Genomic DNA, 7350 nt, shown 5'->3' with positions numbered 1-7350 from the left:
TGCAGATGGGGAATCAGTGAACTTTTATTGAGACAGAGACAACCTCTCAACACAGCTCACATCAAGAGATTCCTAATATTTGCTGTGAGGATGGGTATATATTCTCTAAAACTTACAGGAGGGGGTTGTGAGGAAAGTGCTGCATTAGCAGAAAAAACAACTCCATAAAAGGAAATCGGCCTTGGGTGTTCTAGTCTCTTCGCTTGCAGATATCTTGCACCTGCAGGATGAGGCGATCGCTTCTTATCGCTCTCAAGGCCAAAGTCGTGAGCACATTTTTATTACACAGTTGCACAGTAACTTTAAAGCTGAACAATATTTAAAGCTGAATAATGTTTGATCAGATTATATTTTCTTCAAATCCCCCTTTTGACCCATCTTAAATGGGTCAACACACAAAAATAAGTAACATTCAAAGGAACACAGAGACGTGTCGAAGCCTGGCTCGAAAAACTCCTCGGGTCTTATCATTTGTCTTTATCTGTCATTGCAGATGAGGAGAAAAGAGTCCAGGCACCACCCTGCCCAGGGGTCGGCTGCAAGCAGTCTCGGTTCCCGACGAAAGCAGTAACAGCTGTCCTGCAACCAAGGATACAACGAGTCAGTGCAACCAGGGTAGTGACACAAAATTAACAGTTCCTGTAACCTAGCAACCAAAAAGCATAAGTAATGATAAAAATGTGGAGAGTGCAGAGTATACTATAATAATGAGAGATATAAACGTGAAAATGTGAAAGAATAAATCAATCGTAAAATAAACACAGAACGGTAACTGCTAAGGACATTCAAAAGTGAATATGTTAAAAAGTGAGGAAGGGGTGTGGAATAAAACAATTTATATCCAGTGGTGGGAGTACACATTCGCTCAGGCTTAAGTCCGGAGACCCTGAGAACATCGCTTAACCCTCACAACCCGACCAGACACAGTTCAACCAGATATATCCTTCAAGAGGAAGTGGGTGAGGGAAACAATTAATAACAAGCCTAATACAACACACCACAGAGAAACAACCATTCTAGAAGCATTTAAACAAGAGAAAGACGATAATGTTCGTCACCCTCACGATCAGAGTTTTCATCATCCGTTGGCGAGGAGGTGGGAAGTTGACTAGCCAATAAAGGCATCTGCCGGGCGAGATCCTTATCCTCAGGAGTGAGAGCTGTAACAATCAGTCTCTGGAAGAGGGATCGAATGCATGGAATACAACAGCAACCGCAGGTGACTAGGACAGCAACAAAAACTGAGATGGAAACTAGGATGGAAGCTACAAGGGCCTTATATTTGCCAAACATGTTAAGCCAAGAGTCCCACATGGCAGTATCAACGCCCGAGTGTTCCTTCATTTTAACAGTAAGAGCTGTGAGACCAGTAATAGCTTTAGTGAGGGAACCATCAGGAGCTGTGTTATTGGGGATATAGGTACAGCACTCCTGACCAAAAAGGCTGCAGACTCCGCCTCTTTCTGCGAGGAGAAAATCCGTTGCGACCCTGTTTTGGAAAGCCATTAGGGAAGTGGCAGATAACTGTGCATGCACAGCTTCAAAACCATCTCGAGTGTAATTAGCCAACAGTTGCACATTAAAGTGAATGTAGTTAATTCTGTCTACATTCGCATTTATTTCAACCATCCAAAGTATCGAGGCCCATCCTGCTTTAACCTGGTCTCGCAGTTTATATTCATCGGGGACCCCACGGGGTATACCTACAGCATCAATATAGGTTGGATTATGAGCTGAACCTGGGATTAGAGAACGTTTAGAGCGGCGTTCAGAGGAGGATGGGAGGCCAACTTCGTGTACTTCTATAGAGAGATCTACTGGAGTGACTGAAACAGGTAAAATAAGAGTTATGAGAGCGCAAAGACCTGACGCATCCCGAGGGAAACCATCATATAACTTGTTATTGCCACACCACCACCACAAATCAGCCCTAGCCGTAGGTCGGAAGTTTGGTTTCATAACCGTCATCTCAGTGCACCAAGAAGAGTTCAAGCTACCTAGTTTTACTGCATTGCCAGTCAGGTTAATACAAGTGAAATTGTTCACAGCTACATCTGAAGAAAAGAAAGGGGGTTTATTAGAGACCGAGCGTTGAGTTTTAGGAAAGTGGTTTTCCAGATATGAGCAATGACCTCGTTTTGTATTGTTCATAAGATGCAGGAGGCATGCACTATTGACTGGCGCCGGTACGACTCTTAAAGTGGGGCGGGCTCCCATACAGACTATGCAGTCGGAAGCCGTCTTGTCAGCAGCTTGCTCAGCTAGTAGTAACCAGTTGTTTGTTGCTCCAGAAATACCGGTTAGAATTTGGAAGAGGTCATCTTTAGACATTTTATTTGTGTCTACAATGCGTATTCGGCCGTTTCTCCCCCCGTTTGTATATGTCACCGGAGGGCCATTAAAGGTGGGGTTATCATCTTTAACTACAGAGCTTGGAGCTGCACCAACGCTAGGGCATATTTCCATTTGCCAATACAGGGCGGTGCGATCAGTCCAAGGGGCAAGTATAAATTGTTGACAGGAGGTCAAGGCCAGATCCTTTAGGGTAAAAATTAAGCCTGAAAGATCCGGTTTTTTTGCTATTCTGAGCATATTTTGGTTTCTCCAGTGCAAAGCCTGACCCCTAGAGTGCTTGGACCAATCGAGGTCCGTTTCTGACACTAAACTGGACCACTTCCACTGATGCCAACCTCCCAGGGTTATATACCACACTGAGGAGGAGAGATGTACTGCAAGGTTAAAAAGATCCCCCCCTTGGTCTTTGGTGACGGGAGTGACTGGGAAGCTAGCGAAATCTATTTCGACTACCCAACTTTTATTGTTGGGGACACAGAGAGTAATCATTCTAGTCGTACTTGGGGTGCAGGAGGTAACCGTGTGTCGTTTCTTTCTAAATGGATCGGGCGTGGGCAAAACTGGAGAGGAAGTGGTGGGCAAGACCCTAGGGGCTACATTTGTCAGATTGGGACTGTCAGAAGGGGGCGAAGCTTTTGAACTTGAAGGTGTCAGAAGTGTCGGGGGCCCTTCACAGATCAGGATTATGCCAATGGGAATGAGACCCAGGGCCAGGAAGCAAACAAAGACGCAACATCTTTGCCTGCCTGTCATTTCAGGGGGAAAGGGCCAAGACATGTTTACTTAGCTTGGATGTCTTCTAATAGAGGATGATGGGGCAGAGAAAGGTGGTCCAGTTCCCCCCACCTCGCCAAGGGCGTGTTCTAGGAGTTAAAGAGCAACAAAAAGTATCAGTGACACAACTTTAAATGAGCTTTCAGCAGTTAAAACTATTGCAATGTAAAATGTAAATCTTAAAAACTCAAGCCAATATAAAAGCAAAGTCATAAAAGATGTTAAAAATAGAAAAATAAAAATGTTTAGTTCAGTATGAAGAACACCCCCTTTTGTAACCAGCCGGCTTGTAGGTTGAGTTTTGGCTCCCTCAAGTGGTTGGTGATGCTGTTGCAGCTCCTTCTGACAGGTCCTTCTGCACCTCTCTCAAGGTTCTTCCTGGTTCGGTGGCAGCAGCGCACTGTGTGTAATGAAACCAGGTGTCACCTTTCCCTTCGAGCCTGACAGCGTGGGAGGTCCGCTCTGTTATGCGGTAAGGGCCTGTCCAGCGAGGCTCAGCCCACTTTCTCTTTGTGACTTTCAGGAGGACGTAGTCCATTCCAGGTGTAGCCGCCTCTTTCAGCTCTTGCTGGTTTCTTTCAGCGATCTGTGAGGAATACTGGGCAACAAAACTGCGGAGCATGTTACAATATGTCCTCGGATCGAGGTCTGAATCAGCTTCATCCGACATTAACAGGCGAGAGGAGGGGCCAGGAAAAGGCCTGCCATGCTCCAACTCAAATGGAGTGTAACCAGAGGTTTGATTTACTGAGCATCTTATGGACATTAATGCAAGAGGCAATGCCTTAACCCAATCTAATTTGGTCTGTGCACAGATTTTAGCCAATTTAGTTTTTAGAGTTTGATTCATCCTTTCCACTTTCCCCTGGGATTGGGGGTGGTAAACTGAGCCAAACTTATGTTTCAAACCTAATGCGGCTTCAACCCTCTGCAGATCGTGGTTCCTGAAATGTGAACCATTGTCCGACCTTATGACCTCGGGAAACCCATGCTGTGGTATATAATGATTAATCAGACACTTCACCACAGTTCCACTGTTTTCACTTGCTGTCGGCCAGGCTTCTGGCCAACCTGAAAATGCATCCACAGCCACCAGCAGGTACCTGTAACTACCTACTCTGTCCACCATGTCTGTGTAATCAATGATTATTTCTTTCCCTGGGCAAAGTGGGATGGGGAAGTACCCTGCTATTGGCTTGAAGGCGGGCTTGATTCCAAATTGGTTGCACTCCTTACAGGTTTTAACCATGTATTTTGTCATGTCTTTTAGATAAGGGTGCCACCAGGTGGCTAAGTTCCTCATCATTTGTGCAGGTCCCACATGCCCCACTCCATGTGCCTCTTCCATTGCTGTCTGTCTGACCCCTGGCGGTAGAATGGGCCTTCCATCTGGGCCACGCCAAACATCTGTGTTTGTGGCCCCTCTTGTTACCCATAATGATTTTTCCTGGGGGCTGGCTTTGTCCTGTAACTCTCTGATTGTGGCTAGGCCTAGTTGTATGGGTGGTCTTTCTGGAGGGGGTGTGGCTTCTGGGTCCATTACCATAATCAGGGAGGGTAAGTAACCAGCTGTCTGCTTAGCTACTAAGTCGGCCTGTTTGTTACCTAATGCCACTAAGTTCAATCCGGCACTGTGTCCTTTGCATTTTACCACTGCCACCTTAACAGGTAACAACAGTGCTTCCGCTAATTCCCTCATTTCTATCTCATGTTTAATAGGCTTTCCGCTGGCTGTCAAAAAACCAGCTCTTAGCCACTGCTTGAGCTCCACATGCACTGCTCCCACAGCATAAGCTGAATCACTGTATATATTCACTTTCTGTCCCTTTCCCATCTTTAAGGCTTCAATCACCGCTCTCAGTTCAGCTCTCTGTGCAGACTGTTGTCCTGTCAACTGCTCTGCTTTCACTGTTTTCCATCTCATGTCTGTCTGTTCCACTATTGCCCATGCAGCCTTCAACATTCCACTTTCAGTTCTAAAACAACATCCATCTGTGAACCAATCTTTTTCTGCATCCATTAGAGGTTCTGCCTGCAAATCTGGCCTGATTTTCTCCTGTACCTGCACAACCTCTTCACACATATGTGGTTCCCCTGATCCCATGTGATCAGCCATGTTTATGCCTTCATGTGAGTAGGTGATGTGTGGTGCTTCCAAAATGGTACTGAGGCGTCTCTGCCTGAGTGAAGTGAGTGTGAAGGCCTGTGAGGAGACGTAGGCCACCACACTGTGTGATGTCAAAATTTTTAGTGGGTGGTTCATCACTATGTGTGCTGTTTTCTGAATGATTTTTGCAAGTCCAGAAACGTGTTGTGTGCACGGTGGGTGGCGTTTTTCAGTGTTGTCAAGCATTACGCTTACATATGTCAACACTTTTCTCTCTCCCCCTTTTTTCTGGAACAGGATACCATTGATATGGGTTCCAGTTCCAGAAACATCAAGATGAAAAGGCAAAGCATAATCTGGCACAGCAAGGTCAGAGGCGACAGAAAGCTGTTGTTTTAACTTTATAAACGCCTGTTCTGTTTCTGTAGTCCATGAGAGGCGAGCAGAGAGGTTTCTCATGCCTTGTTCATTTACCAAAACGCGCAAAGGGGAAGTAAGGCCAACATAGTCTGGGACATAGGTCCTGCTGTAACCAGTCAGGCCCAAAAATGACAACATGTCTTTTACAGTTAGAGGTTTTGGATGGTGCAAAATGGAGTTCCTGTGTTCTGGGGACAAGGAAATACCGGACTGTGAGACCATGCGGCCTAGAAAAGAAACCTGTTTTCTTGCAATCTGTAGTTTGTTTTTGCTCACTTTAAAACCTGTGTTGGCCAGGTGGTGAAGTACCACTCTGGTGGCCTCCAAACAGATGTCAGCCGTGGGGGCAGACAGCAAAAGGTCATCCACATATTGTATTAACATACAGTCAGATGGTAGTGGGCTGGTTTGTAAAAGTTCTTTCAAACACTGATTAAACAGTCCTGGGGAGAGGGCAAATCCCTGTGGTAAGCGAGTGTAACGCCATTGTCGGCCTCTAAATGTAAATGAGAAAATGTCACGCAGTGACTCACGAAGTGGGAGGCAGAAAAAGGCATTAGCCAAGTCAATGCAGGTGAACCAGGCATGAGATGGTGGGAGGTTGGTCAAGGCAACATAAGGATTAGGCACAGGCAAAGTAGGAGTGCCAAGTAAGGCATTAATCCTTCTCAAATCATGTGCCATTCTGAACTTCCCCGTGCCTTTTTTCTCAACGGGTAGGATGGGCGTGTTCCACTTAGAGCAGGAGGGCTCCAAGACACCGGCAGTGACCAAACCAGAAATTGTTTCTGCAATCCCAGCCTCAGCCTCCGGTCTGTGTGGGTACTGAGGCTGCCACAAAGGGGTAGCAGATGACAGTTGAAAAGAGACTGGCTCCACATCAACTAAACCTACATCTGTGGGTCCAAGGGACCACAAACAATCTGGAAGAGAGTCGAGTAAAGGCGCAGCATCACAGTGGTCTGTGTGTTCTCTTCCATGTGACCCGCTGACCACTCCATGTTGCAGTGTTGAGGAATTAAAGCAATCATTTAAAATTTGGTATGTCTTGGTAGATGGAGAAAACAAAACCTGTGGGAGTTTTGTAGGTGTCCAGTCAGTGGCCGCAAGGGAACGTTTAACCATTCCACCCAGCTCCTTAGCCTGGTGTCCAGGATGTAAGGCCAGTGACACATGGGGAGCTGCCTCATCAGACATCATGTACCACTGTAATTGATCTGTTGTAAAAGTAACCGCTGCTGCCACTCCCTCCGGTGCCGCAAAAATGCACGACATGTTCAGAGACCAAGCCCGCCCCTCACACTGCTTTTGGAACATGTGCTGGTACCAGGTGGTGTCATGCCTGTCATAAAACAGTGTAACATGAGGTGGGTCAGGGGGAGGGACATAAGGATGTAGGAGTGAGAGCCACGGCCGCCATTGCTGAAAAGCAGTCCAAACTCCTGGTTCAGCAGGTGTTTCAACTTCCAATAATGCCCAGTAGATGTCAGCAGAGTCCGCCAAACAGGAGGAGGGTTGCAGCAGAAACTGACCACCTCCCTCTGGGCCCTCAGAGCAGGGAAGTACAACCCCAGTAGGGAGAGTCACAGTTAGGCCTTGTGAAGAGCAGAGTATTGTGGCTCCTAATTTAATCAACAAGTCTCTTCCCAGTAAATTCACAGGCGCCTGTTTTGAACAAACATAGGTGTGTAACA

At 46.4% G+C, this 7350-nt stretch overlaps 2 long non-coding RNA genes across 2 annotated transcripts; one reads left to right on the top strand and one right to left on the bottom strand.

The window, feature by feature from the left end:
• LOC309712643 lies at positions 1 to 2184 on the bottom strand. The gene is made up of 2 exons (XR_014278343.1): positions 1065 to 2184; positions 1 to 579 (listed from the first exon to the last, which is right to left on the bottom strand). It is a non-coding gene; the product is annotated as an uncharacterized lncRNA (long non-coding RNA).
• LOC309712644 lies at positions 589 to 3081 on the top strand. The gene is made up of 2 exons (XR_014278344.1): positions 589 to 1096; positions 2405 to 3081. It is a non-coding gene; the product is annotated as an uncharacterized lncRNA (long non-coding RNA).
• The last annotated feature ends 4269 nt before the right edge of the window (positions 3082 to 7350 follow it).

This window comes from Aulonocara stuartgranti (genome assembly GCF_965226115.1).
Source record: "Aulonocara stuartgranti genome assembly, chromosome: 8".
NCBI lineage: Eukaryota > Metazoa > Chordata > Actinopteri > Cichliformes > Cichlidae > Aulonocara > Aulonocara stuartgranti.
This window is presented reverse-complemented; position numbering and strand designations above follow the sequence as displayed.